Below are 21468 nucleotides of genomic sequence, written 5' to 3'. Positions count from 1 at the left end.
TGGCCATGTGGGACATCTAACTAACAGTTTATAGATGAAGAAATCTTGAGTTTGAGAGGATCCAGAACATTCTAGTAGAGATGTCCTAGAGTCAGTTGACCATTCATAGCTGCACTAAATGACAGAACAAAACCAGCAATGCCAATTTTGGAGTCATAGGAATAGTCTTATCAAACAACTTTGTAACTGTCCAAGAGAGGGGGAACAGAGGGACAAGAGAAGACTAAAGACATGGGAGGAGACAGCGGAGAATTGAATCAAGAGGCAGAAAATTTGGCTTTGCAACTTGCTAACTATACGAATTAGACAATTTACTGACCTCCCCTGGGTCTCAGGCTTGTAGTCATATCGAGGCTTGAGGGGAGATCTGCTTCCAAGCTCACTCACATGACCTCTGGTCCCTGCTGGCTGTTGGATGGAGACATCGGTACCTTGCCACGTGGGCCTCTCCATATGAGCACTCACAACATGGCAGCTGGCTTCTCTTAGAGCAAGTGAGTCAGTGAGAGAAGGTGCTTAAGATGAAGCCTCAGTCATCTTATAACCTAATCTCAGAAGTAATGTGTCATCACTTTTGCCAAATTCTGTTCATTAGAAACAGTAAGTATAGCCCACACTCAAGAGGAAAGGATTATATAAGGGTGCGAATACCGGGAGGCAGGATTATTGGGGGCCATTTTAGAGGATGCCTGCCACAATAGCTAACAGTTACATTCTTAGACACTCATTTCTTTCTTTTTGTAGCTAGCTCATCTAAATTGGGCAGTTCAATGATACTGAATCCACTGAGCTGGGCATAGGCACAGTTGGGGCACAAGGAAAGCAAAAAACAATTTTACCTAGAGGGAGAAGTCATAGAAATTTCCAGAGAGAAAAATTATGCTTGCTTGCTTCTTAAAGAATAAACAGGAATTTATCAGGAGACAAGATGACCAAGTTAAAAGTTTATCTAAAGATTATAATTTGGATTGTAGAGTTCTTATATACTGATTTTACAGCTGAGTGGAAATATGGCAGGCATGAAGACAACATTTCATAATTTGAAACATCTTTAATCTTAAAATGTGAAATATTGAGTGATTCATAGGGTTTTATCATTTGATTTCAAATATATCTTTAGAAATCCCCATAGTGTAACTCAATCTACCAGATCTTGATATCCATTTAACTAAATTAGCACTCTTAAGTTTCATCTGTTTCCTAAAAATATTTTGAGTGCACTGATCAACTAAAAACTCACATGAAATAGTCGAGAAGTTTGTTTAAGCTTACAGTTAGAATGTACCTAAGAAAAACATACAGGCTATTCTCCCATTTTCAAGGCTATTACTCTATTATGATAAAACTGAAAGTCTACTTTTATTTTTCATCATTGATTGTACTAATTCTGTGAGCTTTGTAGGCCCCCATAGTTGCCCCACATTCTAGTACCTTCTTATTTTCTTCATCTATAGATTTGATTTCTGGATGTTTAGGATTAAGAGTATGTCTGAACTTCAAATAAGCCAGTTTGGCAGTTTCCCAAAGCAGCAAAAACGACAGAACATTAAGTAGGTTTTCCAGGTACTTCTCTCCTCATGACTAGGGCTGTCACTGTAGAACAGGTTGTCCCATATTCTTCCCTGCAAATCTGGATTACCCTCTGGGGCTGTCTGATCACCCAGGCTTCCACCCAATCCAAACAGACTCCCCCAGCTCTAAGCAACCAGACAGCAGAGTGAGCAGCGATGGGAGGCCCTAAGCAATGCCAGCTCATGGTATTTGGAAGAATTATTGATTTTGCTTTTCTGACCATTGTTCTCTAACAACTAAAAGGTTTAGTTCATCATTTTACTGTGCTATTAGCAACCAAATGTTGGATCCCAGGGCTTGATGGTCATGTAACTCTGCTGCCAGTGGGTGTGGTGCCTGGGGAGCAGGAGGCATGCCGCAACACAGACCCTCTGCGTTAAATCATCTCCCACTCAAGAGCTGCTGCTGGCAGCTGGAAATTTGACTTAGGAATCAATATGCTGTTAAGCACCATTGTTTTGTGTACAAAGAACAACGACTGAGACTGTTTGTTTTTTTTAAGCATTCTTGATGTTATACTATTATAGTGCCCCTCATTTTTTATTCACTCACTTTCTTTGAATAGCAAACTCTTCTCTTACTCTTCTGGGTAATTAGGAACACAAACATAAAACATGGTGGTTTTTGTTTGACAGTTCATTCCCACTTTCATGACTACCATTTAAAATTTAAAAATACTACTATTCATTCTTTTCAAATTAGACACAGGCATTTTCACTTTTTTTTTCTATTGTAGGCTATTGATTTCCCTGGGGAGGAGGAGGAATCAATAAAATGGCCAATCACAGATAAAAAACATCCTAATTTCAGTATGAACAAGTAAAGAATTATAAATAGAACTTCTTTATATGTTAATATGCAATCATCATATTTAAAGTTAAAATAATGCTAAATTCTGCTGGTTTTTACAAAATAATATATAACGAATAGCACTGATTATGTCTCACCTCTACGTTGTGGTTAAGGAAGGAAATGTTTAAGAGGTCCCTCTGGTCCAACATCCTCTTGGGGCAGAAATCTCCCCTGTATCTCTGAGCAGATCCAGAGACAAGATAGCTTTCTGCTCCATGAGACAGCCCAAGGCACTGTCAGTTACTGCAGTATTAGGAAGTAATGAGAGGTCTAGTGCAAGGCACTGTACTGAGTGTTTTGTAAGAGTGAAAAAAAAAAAAGAATCTAAGTTCTTGCCCTAAAGCCACTTAATATGTTGTTCACAAAGTTCAGATAATTATAGTAAGATAAGAAAATAAATTAAAAAGGCCATAGAAAGACACAAACCAAACCTCCCAGAAACTCAGGGAAGGACGAGGTAGCATGTCTAGCCTAGGGAAGCCACTGGTCCTAGCTCTGCTGTCTAGACTGACACTGTAGTTTCTCTCAGTTACCTATAGAGCTTGACATATTCTACTAACGAAAGTTGTCCAAAGAGGCAATATAGCTGAGGGGCTTAAAGCTGGGTCTTGGGCTACAGACATCTTTGGACATGAATCTGGACCTTCTCTTTTTAGCTGGGTGACCTTGGACCAAGTTACATAACCTTACTGTACTTCCTGTTTTCTCATTTGTAAAATGGGCATAGTAAGACCCACTGGAAAGCTTATTTAAGGATTAAATAATAATTTAAAGGGCTTTAGCATAGTGCCTGGCACTTGCTGTGTAAAAAATGGTAGCTTTTGTTTTCACTTTTTTCTTCTTCCCTCCATCTTTTTCCCCAGTCTATCTCCAGCATTTTCATCGCTCCTACTAATATGTTGTTTTCTAGACCTCCTCACCTTTATGGCTATCCTCCTCCAAACTGTCTAGTTTTCATTCTCCTGCACAATGTGCTACCTAGAACTTTACAACAACAAACTGTCCTCCAAAAAGGAAAAGCTACAGCTGGGGTCTGACCAGAAGAGCTAATCAAACTGCCACCTCCCTTCTGACCTTTTATTAGTGCAGCCCAAAATTATTGCATTTAAGGGTTTTTTTGTTTTGTTTTTTAGCAATTCCATGCCTTCGTTGGTTCATGGCAAGCTTATGGTTAACTACCTTCTCTAGGTACTATCTAGGTAGTGAACAATCAGGTCTCTCCTGTCTTGTATTCCTGCAATTGACTTCTGAGCCCAAATGAAGATCTTTTCCTTTCTCTCTCTTGTGTAGGCCTGGATTCTTGGTTGCAAGTGACAGAAAGCTGGCTGGAACTAACTTAGATAAGAAAGACAAATTTCTTTGCTGGTACAACTGAAGAGCAAGAAAAATGAGACAACTGGAATGCTGACTCCCTTCTTCATAATGAGTGTTGGCTTCATTTTCTCACATAGATTTCTTCTGGGACCCTGGTTGCTGGCAGCTCCTGGTTCATGTTGTCATAACTTGAGCCACAGAAGAAATGATTCCCTGGTCTAGTCCTCCTTCCTCCAATCGAAGAAAGAATGATCTGAATCAAACACGTACCAATCATTATTGAGCTGCCCCTGCCTCCAAGAAATGGTAGGAAGCTGTCAACCCTTAGGCCAGTTACTGTGGCCGGGGAGGCCAGGGTTAAGAAGATGGCAGTTCCCAGCAGAACTCATGGTAAGGCAGGGGAAAGTTCTTCCAAAGGAATGAGGAATACATTTTCTAAAACAAAGGGAGGTGGTTTAGAATTAAGTGACTTAAACAAGTAGAGCGAAGACTAAATGAAGGTTTTTAAACTACTGTTATAATATAGATGGTTAAATGACACAAAAAGATTAATTATTTTTGGGAAAGCAAGTAACTTATTTCTTCTCCCTATTTTGGTAAAGAAAGATCTAATCTTTCATTGTCTTTATTTTGCATGGACTTTTCTTCTTCCAGTTAAAATTAGATAAAGCAAATTTAGATTGATATGTTTACAAGAGAATTTGCAAAACTTCAAATTAAATGACAAAGTAATTTAAAAATTTTCATTAAATAAAATGTGGCTTGCAGTTACTGTTATTAACAATCATTTAGGTGCTCATGTGACAGCACCTAGACTAGGTTATTTATTAAAGAATATACGGCAAACCATATAAACTGGACAAGACTAGATTTCAGAGCTCCTATTTTCTATACCCTTAGCCAAAAAGTTAAGGTTATCCGCCAGGCAGCTGTTTTGAGATAGAAAGATACAAGCCTATCTTGCTATATATTACTGAACGAACAAAACACTAGTCATCAGATAATGCCTGACAGCAAAATGAAAATGAAATTAATTTTCCAAGGATTTCCTAACTTTCAAGGATTAGATGAAAATATCAGGGAGCAAACTCATGGGTCATGTCCATTGATTGTTCTAGTCATGTATGTTACATTTAATTTGTAAATTGGATTATTGCTTTGGTCTCATGTAGGTTTCTTAAGCAGTCCTTTTAAATTAACAAAGAGTAATTTGTTATTTCTCCAAGTAATAAAAGACGTCAGTGTATTGTTTATGACTTGCTTATCGTAGAAACCATCCAAGTCACTCAGGAGAGGTAAAATACTGACCCATACCTAACGACATACACAGCTACTGAAATGAAAATAGACAAAAATTCTTGTCCCTTACACCCAGGTTTGAAGATGAGCTCTATCACCCTCTGCTTGCCAGACATACCATTCTAATTTTTAATTTTTTGGGGGGTAGGGGAGATTAGCCCTGAGCTAACATCTGCTGCCAATCCTCCTCTTTTTACTGAGGAAGACTGGCCCTGAGCTAACATCTGTGCCTGTCTTCCTCTACTGTATATGTGGGACACCTGCCACAGCATGGTTTGATAGGCAGTGTGTAGGTCTGCACCCACGATCCAAACCAGCGAAGCCCGGGCTGCAAATGTGGGAACATAACTGCTGTGCCACTGGGCTGACCCCCAGACATACCATTCTATAGGTTAAATTATCCTGTGGACAAAAATTTGGGTGATGGACATGAGTGACTTCAAGTCAGAGCTGGGATGCAGGGCATCTGGACTGGAATGCCACATAACCCTACTGACCCAGTCCCTAAATTTTGTGAGAAAAAATTAAACATGATAATAAAAAATCCCTTTCCAAATTAAGTGATTTCTCATCAGAGGTGAAAATCAACCTAGGTAAAGGAATTACAACTTTAAAGGATTTTTTTTAAAGATTTTATTTTTTTCCCCCAAAGCCCCCCAGTACATAGTTGTATATTCTTCGTTGTGGGTCCTTCTAGTTGTGGCATGTGGGACGCTGCCTCAGCGTGGCCTGATGAGCAGTACCATGTCCGCGCCCAGGATTCGAACCAACGAAACACTGGGCCGCCTGCAGCAGAGCGCGCGAACTTAACCACTCGGCCACAGGGCCAGCCCCTAACTTTAAAGGATTTTAAGAACAGATACTTAGCAAATAAAAGACAGCACCTTTTATCTATTCTGTTCAAAGAGAGAATGGTATATAAACTGAACTCTGTACTCAGCAATTTGGAAACACTTTTACCCATTTTTACTAGTCCAAAAAAGCCGTAGCACCAGATTCTTGATAAGCAAGTCAGCTTTTTACAAGGTTATCAGTGCACAAAAAGATGTGGCAGACAATTGAAATATAACATTTTAAAACGTGAATGTTTTAACTATTCAAAAGCTATCTATTTTGGTTTTCTATGTAATAAGGAACACTCTAAGAATGTGCCTTAGCAATAAAAATTCTTTTTAAGCTCTCTTTAAATATTCCCATTAAACTGAGATTTTTACTCTCAATGACCATTGGACTCTACATTTGTCACATTTATATATGTGACTATAAAATATTTCTGTTTAGACTGGTGATTTTAGGTTTATCTATTGTTTTTTAGTGACTTGTCTTTATCAACAATCTAATTCATTTAATCTTTTATATTTATTGGCACAAAAGCAAATAAGTTTGAATCCACAGACCAGGATGATCTAAGTGTGAATGGTATTATATCATCTTATCTTAGGGCTCTCTATTTAACGCTAATACTTTCTCTGGCACTACCTGTGTTTTGGTGTATGAGTAACTTGACTTGGCAAAAAAAACAAAACCTCAAACCCCAAACACAATTAAATATGCTGTTCTCATTAGGAAGCTATCATTCTCTTAAAGTTACATACTATGTTGTCTAGTCCATTGCAGTACAGTTTTTAAGGTTCTATTGTATTCATTAAATGCTAGCATTATTCTTTAAATTTGAATGCACAAATACTATCATGAGGGCACACAGTTTGAACAATAAGTTGTTGAATTGCTTTATGGTATAAATGATGTTGGATTAGGCTCCAGTCCAGTAACTTCCACTTGAAAGAGTGGTCACCATTCATTGACTTCACTTCTGCTGCTCCTCACTCAAACCTCTGCAACTTGTCTGTGCCTTCCAGTCCACCGAAATTGTTCAGTTAAAGGTCACAGATGACCTTCTTTTCAGGCCCTTATCATTCTCCTTAGTGGATCGCTACTATCCATTGGTTTCCTAGGCTTTACTGTACGAGCTTCAACTATTAAAGATGTGAAACCACAGCTTTCCAAGTGTTCTCCCTGCCACACACGTACAGCCTTTTCTCTTCCCAGCCCCGCGTTCTCCTCTTTTCTAAAATTCAAATCACTCCCATGATTGAAACTTTCTAGGGATAAAAATCCAAACTTCTTAAGATTGGAGTTTACTAATGATTTGCCATTTGCCAAAATCAGACCCTCCTGTTCGTCCTGTTTGAGGGATATGCCATCCTGGCCACTCATTCCATCCTGGAACACCCTCCTCCTTGAATGGCTCGCCATTGTCATACTGTAATTCTCCTACTTCTCTGGCTGGTCCTCTTGGTCTTCTCTGCTGGGCTCTCCTCTCTCTGACATTTCTCCAGGTCCTGTGCTTCTATCCATCTTCCTGTAGACCTCCTTAATTTAACATTTCCTTAATTATCATCTCTCTAAGAGAGGCACCCAAATTCGCAGCCGAAAGGGCTCCAGATCTCCCTATTTCCAGGGGCCTTTGGACCATCTTCACATGGATATTTCATTAACTGCTCAAACTATGCTCAAAGCAGGCTCATCTTTTTCCCTCCTAACTAGTTTCTTCTATTCTACCTCTGTTCATTTTTCCAGAATTCTCTCTGTTGACTAGCTTGATATTCCCAAACCATTTGACACCTTCTCATCTCCCTCGACATTCAAGATTACCTATACTCTTTGTATGCCTTCTCCTCCCATCCATTCTGAATCCTTTAGTTCTCTCTTTAAGTATCATTTTTTTTAAAGTGCATCTTAATTTTTTTTAACCTTTTTTTTTTTTTTGAGGAAGATTAGCCCTGAGCTAACATCTGCCGCCAATCCTCCTCTTTTTGCTGAAGAATACTGGCCCTGAGATAACATCCATGCCCGTCTTCCTCTATTTTATATGTGGGACGCCTGCCACAGCATGGCTTGCCAAGTGGTGCCATTTCCACACCCGGGATCCGGGCCAGCGAACCCCGGGCCGCCGAAGCAGAACGTGTGAACTTAACCGCTGCGCCACCGGGCCAGCCCCACCTTAGTTCTCGTCTTAACTGCTTTAAGACTCCTTCACTGTTTCTCTCTTCCAAACTTTCTACCTATTTTCAATCCCACTGATGCCAGAGTAATCTTTTAAAAACATCTTTGAGTATATCATGTCCCTGCTGAAATGGTTCCAGAATAAAGTCCTAGCTCTGATCCCTTCTTGATGTCACCTAACCTACCTTTTCAACCATGCCCTTTTCATTTGCAACCAGGTCCCTCTGGTGGAGCCAGAAAGTCCACTCACAGTTCTCTGAACTGGCCCATTTTGCTGCCTGTTTTCCCTGCCCTATCTGCTCTCATAATCACTTGTTTCCTCAACCTAAGGGCAAAGAAGATGTGGTACATATACATAATGGAATACTACTCAGCCATTAAAAAAGATGAAATCTTGCCATTTGCAATAACATGGATGGACCTTGAGTGAAATAAGCCATACCATATGATTTCACTCATATGTGGAAGATAATGCTGCTACCAAAGGGGAAGAGGAGTAGGGGGAGGGCAAAACGGGTAATGGGGGACATTTGTATGGTGACAAATGGCAATTAGATTTCTCGTGGTGAACAAGATGCAGTCCATACAGAAGTGGAAATTTAACAATGTACACCTGAAATTTATATAATGTTATAAGCCAGTGTTACCTCAGTAAAATTTTTTTAAAAAATCACTCATTTCCCATGAGTGGAAGGCCTGCTATCAAAATCTATTTCTACCTTTCCCCAGCAGCCTTTCTCTCACTTAGGTGCAATCATTTTCTCCTTCCACTGGTTTCCATGCTGCATTGTATCTATTTATCTGTCAGCAATTTATTTTGTATAGTCGTTTTATTTCCCCTGCTAGATTGTAAGCAAGATTTCAAGCGGTGTACTCATTTCTAGCTTTCCTCTCTTCCCCAGGGGGTCTAGTCAAGTGCTGTGCTTATAAATATTCTGAATCAAAAGGAATTTTTAAGGAATGAAAGAGAAAGCCAAGAGACAGCAGAGAGAAATATGGAAAAGCATCAGAAATAGAGTCCCCAGCTCCCAATTCTACCTAATACTTTCATCCAAGAGCCCACAGTTCAGCGTTGCTACCTTTCCACTCAGGAAGGCTCTCACTCTTCCTTTTCATTTGATGATTTATTAATCAAGCACAGTGCTGCTCACACAGTAAACAGACAGTGGGGAAGCATCACAGTAAAAAAGTCAGCGTCTTAATCTCAAAGATCTTAATTTAGGAGGGGTGTGTCAATACATATTCCATTTGCGCCACTGAGTCCGAGTTGCAAGGCATTAGCACGGGAGGGCTCAAGGTTTCTGATCACTAGTACGAAGACATTTTTTTAAATGAGAATAAATTAAAAGCTAAGTAGGTCGTCCTAGGTCCGCTAGCAAAAAAAGTTGGTTATGGAGTAGTAAAACTAAAACGACAGCGAAAACGAGACGCGGGGGATTAAAGTACTACTGTGCTCTTGTAACATCACTAACTCCCTCTCCAACACTAGTCCTTCATCAATAAACACTGGGCCTGAGTGCACCTACTCTTTTAAAAATTAAGACATAAAAGCTACACTCCTTTAAAAAAAAATCCTACTGCACCATATTGTAACGCACGAGCACTGGGGACATTTTAACGCGGTCACGAGCCTTTGCAGCCACCGGAACCCTGCGCAGACCCGCCCTGGCATCAGGAACTCGCTTCCATAAAGGAGCGCCGAATTCCGCGGGGGCTGGAGCCTCACCCCGGCAGGGCAGTCCCCAGGCGCAGCCTGCAGAGCTATCACAAAGCGGAGTGGTCTCGAAGTGGGCAGATCCGGGGACGGCCCCTGAGGCCTCCCCTCACACCCTCTCCAGGCAGTGCACGCGTCCCACCACCCTTGGCCCAAGACAGCGCTCGGCCCCTCGCCCGCCGGGGAGCCCGGCCCAGCTCCCAAAGCGGCGGTGCCAGCCTCGGGCGCGAGCGTGGGCGCCGGAGGGGAGGGGGTGCATGGACATGCTGCGCTGCAGCCGAGCCTTCTGCCTTCTCCCGCGCCCGCCCACGCCCGCCCAGCGGGCCCTCCGCCTGCCCTCGAGCAGCCGGCAACGGGGCGGGATGCACCTGCCCCACAGGGTCGCCGCGCCCCACCCCCTTTCTCTTCCTCCGCGCTGTCCCCCTTTCTTTTCCGCCCCCTCCCTCCTTTCTTTCCTGGCCGCAGCCCGGCTCCGCCCCGCTCCCGCGGCGGCACGGCCGGCTGTGACGTCACCAGGCCCCGCCCCCTTACTATAAATACTGGTGTCGCCAGTACCGCCTTCCCACACTCTGGCTCTTCGCTGGGTTGCGGTCTCTACCTTTTTCGCTTTCTCTTCCTCTTCTCATCCTTTCTCGCTCTCCTGCTCTGCGGTGTGACGAGGCCTAATCGTCTCCCTACTCAGCCCTCGCCTTTCTTGTCCCCGCGCTGTTGCTCTATTTCTCCCCTTCGGCCGCCGCCGCCACTGCTGCCCAGCTGGTGTCGGTGCCGCGCTTTTCCCCCCACGTCGTCCCCGCAGCCTATGGCCCAGGCCGCCTTGGGTATTTCTGCTCAAGGTAACCACATCCCTCTTTAAAAATTCCGCCGAAAAAGAGAAGACGCTTTACCCGACTCTTTGGGCCGTTATCTCACGTGAGTACCGACCCGAGGGGCGCGGGCGGGGCCGGGGCGTGGGGCTGGCCTTGCTCGGGGAGCGGCCGGGGCTCTCGGGGATGGGCCCCGCCGCCTGCCCGGCGTCCCCGCAGCGCCCCGCGGCCGGCCGCCTCGAACATGGCGGACGGCGTGTGTGTGGCGGCGGGCTGGGCCGCCGGGCGCGCCTCGGGCCCTTGGGCGGCCGCCGGACGCTCGGCCAAGCCCACGCGGCCGCGGTTGGGGCGAGGGGGCGTGTGCGTGTGGGGCGCGCGCGGGGGTCTCGCCGGGGGTCGGCGTTGCCTGCCGGCGGCGTGCAGCCCCCGCCCCGCTCCCGTGGTGCATTGCTGTTTCCGGGGAGGGGGCCGGGCCGCAGCCCTGAGGGGCTATGGTGCCGCAGCCCCGGCCCGACCGGACTGCGCCTTCGCCTCGGGAGCCCGGCGGGCGGCGCGGCGGGCTGCGGCGGCCGGGCCTTAGGTTATGAATGGAGCGGGGCGGGCCTGCGCCGGCCTCCTGTGACAGCTGCCGGAGGGGGACGGGTTCTCGAGGGTGCGGGGAGTGCGGCCCCCCCTGGTGGAGGAAAGTTGACGCCACTCGGGGCCCGGCGGCGGGGAAGCCCCGGTGTCAGGTAGCGAGCGGGAGGCCTTTGGCCCCTTCTGGAAGTCTCGGGGCTGTTGCTCCGCCTCCTGCGGCGCTCCTGATTGGGCCAAGTCGCCTTCACTCACCCCGGTTCCCCCCTGGAGCCTGAGGATTAGTCACCATGGCTGCGTTTTCCCGTCCGCGCCACGATTCGTGGGCCCAGAGAGGGAGAAGGGTAGGCTTGGGTGGCTTATCAAGTGCTGTTTGATGGCCAGCCGTTAATGGTGGTGACGTGTTTTAACCCTTACTCAGTGTACATCCTGAACACGTATGTTTCTTGGGCTAAGCTGCTGGTTAGGCAACCTAAAACAGTCGGTGACACAGTTTACAGCCCCATGATGTTTCAGCAGATTTAACCGGATTCTGTGGTGGCATCTTGGATACATTTACATGTCTTGTGTCCTGTCGTGTTTCCATCCTTGAGCCCCCGGCTTGGATGGAAACCTGAGGACTCTCAAGGGAGAGGGAATTGCGGTGTAATCGGGAAAGGTTGATGCGGAGGAACCTGGCACAAATAGGGCTGATGATTGTCAGGCAAGGCCCTAATAATCCTTCATTTATTTTACAAATGTAAGAGTGCATTGTTGGTCATGAAGACAAATAAGCCTTGGAGAGTTTACATTTGGTAGGAAAGATGGGCCCCTAATGACTACAGGTGATATGGTAGGGGCAGTAATAAGTAATCAGTTCCTTCCCTCTTGTCACTCAGGTTTAACTTACAAATTTTCAAACACACTAAGAAGGCCGAAGAGTTGTACCCTCACTTACTTTGGCTTTATTTGCCATCCAGCTATCCATACATCAATCCATGAATTTCAGAGTAAGCTGGAGACACCAGCATACTTCACTTCTCCAATTTAAGTATGCACGTATCATTAAATAGTTAAATACTGTTTATTACTCTTTAAAAAATATTGGGGCAAAATTCACATAACAGTAAAATGCACAAATCTTAAGTATACTATTTGATGAGTTTTGACAAAATACAGCTGTGTAATCCAAACCTCTGTCAAGTTGCAGAACATTACTATTACCCCAGAAAGTTCTCTTTTGCCCCTTTGAACTCCCGCTATCCAGAGGCAACCACAATTCTGATTTTTTTTAACCACAGATTAGTTTTGCCTATTCCAGAACTTCCATATAAATGGAATTATACCGTATGCACTGTTTTGTGTATAAGGCTTTAACTCAGCATGTTTTTGATATTTATCCATGGTACATTTATCAGTAGGTTGTTCCTTTTTATTGCTGAGTAGTAGTCTGTTATATGAATACCTTGCCTGATTTTTTAAACTTTTAGAATAGTTTTAGATTTACAGAAAAGCTTCAAGGATAGTACAGAGTCACTGCATACCTCTCACCCAATTTACCATATTATTAACTTATTACATTACTGTGGTACATTTGTGGAAATCAAGAAACTGACTTGATACATTACTATTAGCTGAACTCTAGATTTCCTCTGGATTTCACCAGTTTTAATGTCATGTTTCTGTTCCAGGGTCTAATCCAAAGTACCATGTTGCATTTAGTTGTCATGTCTTCCCCAGTCTCTGATCTGTAACAATTTCTGTCTCTTTGTTTTTCGTGTCTTTGACAGTCTAGAGACGTATTGGCCAGATGTCCAGTAGAATGTCCCCCAATTGGGTTTGTCTGGTATTTTTCTCCTGACTGGCCTGGAGTTTGGGTTTTTGAAAAGAATATCACAGCAACTTTAAAAGTCATTGGTAAAGGCAACGTGAGTTGTTCAGAGAAGTACTGACAATTTGGGGATACTGTTTTTTGGGAGGTTACTGTCATAGTGATGGGAGAAGGTTTTTTGTGAGTTACTGGCCAACTGCTGACTCAGTCAAGTCTAGTTCTCCCTGTGCTATATGCCAAGATGTTGCAGCAAGAGGCATTCTCTTCAAACAATTGTTAAGGAACTTGATTGCAATGTAGTACATGATCCAGCTGATAGACACACACCATTTTAAATGAGAATAACTTGTCTTTACCTATACCTCTTTGTCTCCATATTTTCATTTAACCTTCTCTTGTGGTTTCTCTTAACTGTATAAACAAACAGTTCTGTTTATCTTGTATGTAAATAGTCCTCTTACCCTATGGACCCCTCCTCTTTTAAAATATGCCTTTCAAATTTTAGGGCCTTTATTTCCTACTACTGTCTTTTTTATTAGATGGAAATATTTTAGAGATGGTGCTAAAAAAATTCTTAAATGTCTAAAGTTTAACATCCTTGACATTTCACATCACTGCTCTTGGGTTGAATTAAGCAACAAAATGGCTGTGAATATGTAGTGGGGAAAAGATGAAAATGTCTCACCTAGGATAATTACCCTATTTCTTAGGAAAATTGAGAATAAACTTTGTTTCTGTCTCCAGTATGAGTAGGCTTTTAATTTTTAAAATTATCTTGGTGTGGGAAGAATGGGAACCTTTGTTTTGGGGTACATTATCTGGGATCTAATGTAAGGTTATAATCACCTTTGCATGTTGGTATGGGTTCTTGCCTCATCATGCATAAGTGTCATTGAGTGTGTGAACAGATTCCCCTAACTGACTGAAAGAACATTTTACTTCCCTGAAAGGTTGCATGCATCCTGGTTGAGATGAGATATGCTTTAGATATGCCTAGAGTGCTTCTGAAATCTCTCAGATTCTTGGCCTTTTAGTTTCTAGTTTCATCATTTTTCTGGTTTCCTTTTTAGCACTCTTGTAGCAGATATTGTCAGGTCACATTGCTTTAAAGCAGCGACCACTGAATTAAGAATAGAAGCCGAGGTACAGTGGTTTAGCCTAGAGGTGATAAGTCCACCCAATCAAATCGTAATGAGTAATGACCATTTCTAAAACTTACCATTTTGTGGTATGCCAATCAGTTTCATATTCATATGTTGTTCCTAGTGATAGTAGAGTGACTTAGATCTGGAATAGGTTAGGTATGAGGAGGTGGTAAACCCTAAGATAGTGCCCAATATATAAGGCAGTTCTCAAACATCATTTCACATACATACAAGATGTATTAACCAAGTCATAAAATCTTTATCTTTTGTTGTTGGTATGTAGTCGGATTTTACATTTTAAGCAAAGAAGAGCTTGGAATTTGGAGAGTAAACGAAGTGTTCTGGATAGTTATAGACTGCTAGATTATTATACATATAAAATCTTGCGTTGGTGGTTTTTTGCGTTGGTTGGTGAGAGTACCTGGAAATATTTAAATTTTAGGCCATTTAGGAATTTGGGTTTTGGAGGACAAATAAAAGCAAAGATGAAATTAGATGAAGCCTGGAAACCAAATAGGTAGATAAAGCAACTTGCTAAGATGACCAGGCTGTCAAGTTCTGTGAATTTTGTGCCATAGCAGCTTGGAAATGCTTACTACATAACAACGTACTTGGTGCTTTGAAAACATCATTTTGTGTAATGTGACTTTAATGAAACACTATAAAAACTAAAACTTATTCCCACAGTTAATCTTTAAGTCAATTTAACCTACTTGACACACAGCCTAACATTTTTTAACATAGGACTGTATACTATTAATTTTATTTCTTTCTTCAGGGCGAACTTTCTGACCAAGTATACAACTACCCAGAGGGCCTAGGAGAAGTGCTGTATAGAGAGCAGTTTGACTTCAACGCCGAGCCACCTTGGGAACCTAGCTGATGATAGGGGGGTTCCATCTCCTAACTTGTCCATGTAAGTATTTTCACGTTGGTGGGGGGAGTCTTGTAAAATTGAAGTAGAGGCGAGTTCTTGTTGCTCAGTCTTTTTCAAAACTTGGAACTGTATTTACCACTTAAAGTGCAGTGACCCTTAAAGCTCTTTTTAAAAGTTCTGAAATAGTTTAGAGGGTTGACAATTAACAGGTATACTGATTCTTTGTATTGTTTACCAGTGAGTGGATCACTTAAAATTTATTTTAAATACATAAGTATTACTATACTTAAATACAATACTGCAGACTAAGTTTTAGGTAATCTTATTTGTCCGGATGTTGAGATAAGTTGGAGAGAGTGGGTTTTTTTCCCTCTTAACTTAAAATCTAAGCAGTATCACATTCAACCATTGAACTTGGTGGATTCAATTATTTGGTCTTAACCAAGAAAAAAATATCAGACATTTTTAAATAGAGCAAAGAATTCTGCTGTCCATTCTACTCACCGAAGCTGTACCCAGAGCATGGGACATGAGAGGTGAATCTTAGTTCTTGTTTTTCTAGTTTTGAGCTTCTGGCCAGATTTATATAATACTCAGGTGGTGGAGAAAAACTGGTTGTTTTTAGAGGACTTACTAAGAGTTGATATATGTATGTCTCCCAGCATGCTGCCTTACTAAGAGATTTCCAAGGATAGTTTGACTATACTTATTTGATTTTCTATGTATGGGTTTGACTTTGAGTTAAACCTCTGTGCAAAACGTAATTCTACAGTAAACTGTTGATTAATTTGAATATGTGCTGCCAGATTTGTGTGGTTCATTTTTAAAATTTATTATTTATAGATTACTTCCTGTTGAAATTTGAGTTTTGGTGTTGAGGTTTATATGTTTTTAAGTTGGCCAGAGACTTGGAGGTAATAACATTTGAAATTTGCAGGAAAGCTCTGAGGGTATCAATTTAGTTTCTTTAGTGTGATCTTGTTACACAGGTTTTATCAAATAGAAATATTGCTCTATCTAATTAGAGTTTGTTAAAGCAAATTTTTTTTTTTTTTTTTTTTAAGATTTTATTTTTTCCTTTTTCTCCCCAACGCCCCCCGGTACATAGTTGTGTATTCTTCGTTGTGGGTTCTTCTAGTTGTGGCATGTGGGACGCTGCCTCAGCGTGGTCTGATGAGCAGTGCCATGTCCGCGCCCAGGATTCAAACTAACGAAACACTGGGCCGCCAGCAGCGGAGCGCGCGAACTTAACCACTCAGCCACGGGGCCAGCCCCTAAAGCAAACTTTTCCAACACATTTTATATTAACCTTAAATTACAATTTTAGACTTTCTCTTTTAAGCTAAAGGGGTGGGGGTATGTTACCTCTTAGATAATAGGATTTCTTGAAAGTTCTACTTAGAACCCTGCCTGTAGAGTTTCCCATACTGCCTTTGTTCTAGCTGTGTGAATTTGAGCGAATTGCTAATTTTTTAAATCACACCTATAAAATAAAGTTTAACTAGGACAATTAACCCTAAAGTGATAGTTTGTATCACCCTTTGTTAATGCATGTGGTGTTTGGAACATGAGCTTTATCATCACTCAGCACAGAAATATAGACTCTCAGCCCCACCCAAACCTGAATCAGAATCTGCATTTTAACCTAGTGGCTTCTTTGCATATTAAGGAGAAGTGTTGTTGCCACCATCTCAGTATCAAGTCAGTTATCTTTTAATTTTTGTTAGTCATCAGTTTTACTTCCAGCATATCTGATGTTTTCCCCCAAGTTGGCTTGGAGTTTTAAAACTCTTCTGGAGTGGGGTCTAGTTGACATCGTAGTCACGGGTAGATTCTAAGATGGAAATTTAAGAACAAGCTTCACGTTTTAAGCAAGACCATTTTAAAAGATAAGGCTTCTTTTAGGTCAAGTCTCTTGCTTTAACAGAAACTTAACTTTGCCTTATATTTAATGTTTCTCATGATATTTCCTCTTGAGAAACTAATGTCAGTGAGCTGATACGTTAGTATTAACTAGTGATACGTTAATACAAAATTGCCAAATCAGGGAAGGGTAGTCTTTTTTTTTTTTTCTATGCTTTTTGGTGAGGAAGATTGACCCTGAGCTAACATCTATTGGCCAATCTTCCTCTTTTTTTTCCCCCTCCCTCCCTTTTTTCTTCCCAAAGCCCAGTACATAATTGTATATCTTGGTTGTAAGTCATTTTACTTCTTCTATGTGGGATGCTGCCACAGCATGGCTTGATGAGTGTTGTGGAGGTCCATGCCCAAGATCTGAACTGGTGAACCCTGGGCCAGCGAAGTGGAGCACACGAACTTAACCACTCAACCACGGGGCTGGCCCCAGGAAAAAGTAGTCTTTATTTAGATTCATTAAATATTATAGAACTTGGAAAGTCCATGGTTTTCCCCTCCTTCTTGGGGTGAGGTGAATGGGCACAGATAGAATATGCTAAACATATTTTTTATTCTGCAGATTCTGGCAGCCAGAGTGACTTATTCTTGTTTATTATGCCCAGGTACAATGTATATTATGTTAAATGAAACTTTACTACTTGGTGCTTTGCTATAAAGCTTCAGGTTCACAATCCCACATTCATATAGTTCTGAAATCAGAAGTTTTTTTTTTTTTTTAAATATTGGCTCTTTGTTTGTTTTTTAAGATTTTATTTTTTTTCCTTTTTTCTCCCCAAAGCCCCCCAGTACATAGTTGTGTATTCTTCGTTGTGGGTCCTTTTTTTTAGTTGTGGCATGGGGGACGCCGCCTCAGCGTGGTCCCACAAGCAGTGCCATGTCCGCGCCCAGGATTCGAACCAACGAAACACTGGGCCGCCTGCAGTGGAGCGTGCTAACTTAACCACTCGGCCACGGGGCCAGGCCCAAATCAGAAGTTATTTTAAAAAAATTTTTTTATAGCTTTCTTGATGTGACCTGAACTGATCTCAGAACAAAAAACTTGATCTGAATCTGAGCTGATTTGAGGCTTTTATCTTTACTTACCCCATTTAGTGTTAATATTCCTAAATTTTGAGGCAGAAATACTACGGTTACAAGATACTGACTCATAGCCTCCTGGAGAGGGTTACATAACATATGTAAAGTGTATGTACTTACTACCATTCTAAAATCTGAGAAATTTTGAATTCAGAAGGGTATCTGGTCCCACCTAGTCAAAGGTTTCTTGACCAGAATTAGTAAAAATGGCAAGAGAAAATTCTCCTTTGCAGGAATGTCCTTAAACATCAATAGCAGTTTACTGGACATTGAAATCCTGAGATTAATTTTCTGTGAAACAATAATACTATTTGCAAAACTGAAAGTCATTAAAAGGACTTAACTCACTAGCTTTCCTGTGAAAAATACTTGGCACGTAGCATTGCAAATCATATAGCTAATGAATTTTATTTGAACCATGTTATACTCCAACAGGATTTCTGTGTAGGTTGTCTAAGCTCTAGGATTTGGCTTCAGAGTTAGGTTTTTAAATCAGGTAAGCATCTGAATTTGACATGGTTCATTTCATTAAGTATCTAGAAAGTTTGGAAGTTGCTTAGATAATAAAATTTTTTATTTCCAAACTTTTCCTTAGAGTATGCTTATGATGTAAAGTGTGAGCACTGTAAGAAAAGAAAGTCAAGATATTTAATATCAAAATATCAAATATATGCCGGTCATATCTCAGATTAATGAAGGGCCTCTAATTGTGGAAAAGTTTTGCATGCCTTTTTAAAAATTCCTTAGGGCTTTATGCTGCAGTAGTTTTTTTCAGTGGGCTAGATTTTCAAGTTATTTAGCTATAGCTCTAATTATAATAAATTAACCTAATGGGAAAATTTTGAAGACTCCATTTCAGAAAATGAAATTCTCTTCTAACCAGTTGCTTGTATTAGCAGATCTGGTGATGAGGTCAGATTGAATTAATAATTAGCACATCCCTTTTAATGTTGTGTTGTATCTAAGAATGGAAAAGAGATTGAATTAATTGATTTGTTTAAATGGACTCTTAAAAATTGTCTTTAAAAATTTTTTTTCAACCTGGTTTCATTAGTTGACTCTATATGTTCATGTAGAAACTTCATAGGAACATCAGTGTTTAAATATTCATGTTCTGTCTCCTGATTGTTCTTCATGAATTTACTAGTGCTATTCCTTCATTTTTCACTGTTCTCGGTAGAAAAGGCAGCTTTTTGACTCATTACAGAGAAAAGAAATTTTAGTTTTGGTAATTTAAAGATTCTGTGATGCAAGCAAATTCAACATAATGTTCATTAATGGTTATTGGTGCTCTTTGGCCAAAAAGATAAATAGAACGACTATCATTGAAATACACAGATTAGGGACCAGTTCTTAAAGTGTGTGTATCCCCTTGGCATGCAGAGTGTAGTATTTATGGTGCCTCACTGCTTGTGTAAAGTAGCAAAAAGGTATCCTGTACAAGCACGACGTGAATAATAATAGCATATTAATAGATGAAACAGGCTTTGGGGGACATGGTATTCTTTATTTGAGCAAATTTAGAATCTTTTCTGGGAGGGGCAAAAAGATTGGGAAGCAGTGTAGATCAATTTTTAAAGGGGATAAAATGGTTCTTGGTTTATTACAGAAGGTAGTTGAGCCGAGAGGATAGTGACTACCAATGTGTATGTTCCATTGCACTCCTTTGCCCGGTTTTATTTCAGAGTTTTTGAGTTTGCCCCTCTCACCACCCCCCCAAAACCATTTTGAGACAGTTCCCATTAGAGTAAATGAGATACTTTGTAAACTGTAGCTTGTAAACTATAAAATCTAGGTAAGTGGTAAGTTGCCATTGTAGGCTGGCTGTTCAGATAACCCTAAGGCTGTTGCAAGTGAAGTACTCTCACGTACTTTGTGATGTTTGTGTCCTTCACCTCCATTCCAGGGTTGTCCCTGCACGCTTAATCAGGCAATTTGTCACAAGGTAGCTGAAGCAGGCAGAGATCTAGCCATCCTTTTCTCTAACCCAGTGAATAATGTGAAGAACATTATGGCATGAACAAAAATATTTGTACATCCCACTGAGTTACAAGGATTAGGCTGATGAAGTTCAGCCTGTCAAGGCCATAACTAGCCACAATGAGGTCTTAAGTGCCTAACACTAACTGATTTGCGGCAGGAGCTGAGATACTAAATTTTTGGAATGCTCTGCTGTAAACTTTTTGCCTTTTCTTCGTTATCTTATGTAAGCACACATTTCAGTTCTCTCTTTAGGATTTACTTGCTGAGGAGTTTTCTTACCTTTTGTTCCTTTGCCGTCTAGCATTGTGAACTTGTGGATTGATCTTTGTTATCTTGAGCAAAGTTATTTGGGGTTTGCGGGGGTGTAGTGGTTTGGGTTTTTTTGATCTGTAATGTGTGGACTTGATCCTCAGAAGTTTAAAATTTTCTTGTGACAACGGCATCCTCTAGAACTTCCCTGTTCAGTACAGTAGACACTAGCCAGATGGCTGTAGAATTTAAAAAGTTAAAACTCGGTAAAATTAATTCCATTCCTCAGTTGCTTGAGCCACATTTTGAGTGCTTGGGAGCTGTATGTGGGTAATGGCTATTGTTTTAGACAGTGATAAAGAACATTTCAATCATCACAGAAAGTTCTGTTATACAGCATCACTCTAAGGTAATTGTTACTGTGAATGTGGGTGGTATTAGCTGTAATGATCTTAAAACATCTATTAATGTTAAGAATCATAAGAATTACACATTCTCTTTGTTCTTAGATTTGTCTAATAAGAAACTGTTCCTTAACTGTAGGGGCTTTTCAGTTTCGTATTCTAACTGAATTCTCTAGTTGCCTAGCATGTTCTTAGGCTGCACCTCCCTGCTATGACTTCATGTGCTCATGCAGACTGAATTTAATAGTAGGTTTGTGTTGAATATATGACTTTACATTATTTTTGATCTGTTTCTTGTTTTTTGGGCGGGGCGGGGGGAGGTTGGCCCTGAGCTAACATCTGCTGCCAAGCTGCCTTTGTTTTTTTTTGCCCTGAGGAAGACTGGCCCTGAGCTAACATCTGTGCCCATCTTCCTCTACTTTATATGTGGGACTCTGCCACAGTGTGGCTTGACAAGCAGTGCATAGGTCTGCACCTGTGATCCAAACTGGCGAACCCCAGGCCACTGAAGCGGAACATGCAAACTTAACCACTGTGCGGCCAGGCCAGCCTCTGTTTCTTGTTTTTTACTGCAAGGATCCTCTGATGCCCACTTATTCTAAATTAAGTATGGTATCTTAGCTCATCATCTAGGTTCAATGTGATCAACATATTAGGTATATTTGGCATGACCAGAAGTAGGATGGGATATCTTAGTATGTTCAACAGGACACTGTAGCAAAATGATCCCTAAATAAATAAACCTTGAGGTAAGAGAAATTTGCTACCCTAAATTCATGAAGAGCTGCTACAAGTCAATAAGAAAAAGCAAAAAATACAATAGAAAAATGAGCAAAAGAGTTGAAAACTATTTTTCACTAACAACCTGGCAGT

The 21468-nt window shown here is 41.3% G+C and overlaps 1 protein-coding gene across 12 annotated transcripts in view; it reads left to right on the top strand.

The window, feature by feature from the left end:
* The first annotated feature begins 9654 nt into the window (after window positions 1-9654).
* The window catches only part of AZIN1 (antizyme inhibitor 1), a 37784-nt gene continuing 25970 nt past the window's right edge, over window positions 9655-21468 (top strand). For 10 of the 12 annotated variants that reach the window (XM_070630726.1, XM_008541047.2, XM_070630731.1 and 7 more), the window contains exons 1-2: window positions 10287-10666; window positions 14867-15004. The gene's annotated coding sequence lies outside the window, so the exon portion shown is untranslated. Of the gene's footprint in view, window positions 10667-14866; window positions 15005-21468 lie in introns of all 12 variants that reach the window. The other 2 variants (XM_008541022.2, XM_070630724.1) reach the window with 2 other exon arrangements.

The sequence above is a fragment of the Equus przewalskii genome, chromosome 8, assembly GCF_037783145.1.
Source record: "Equus przewalskii isolate Varuska chromosome 8, EquPr2, whole genome shotgun sequence".
NCBI lineage: Eukaryota > Metazoa > Chordata > Mammalia > Perissodactyla > Equidae > Equus > Equus przewalskii.
This window is presented reverse-complemented; position numbering and strand designations above follow the sequence as displayed.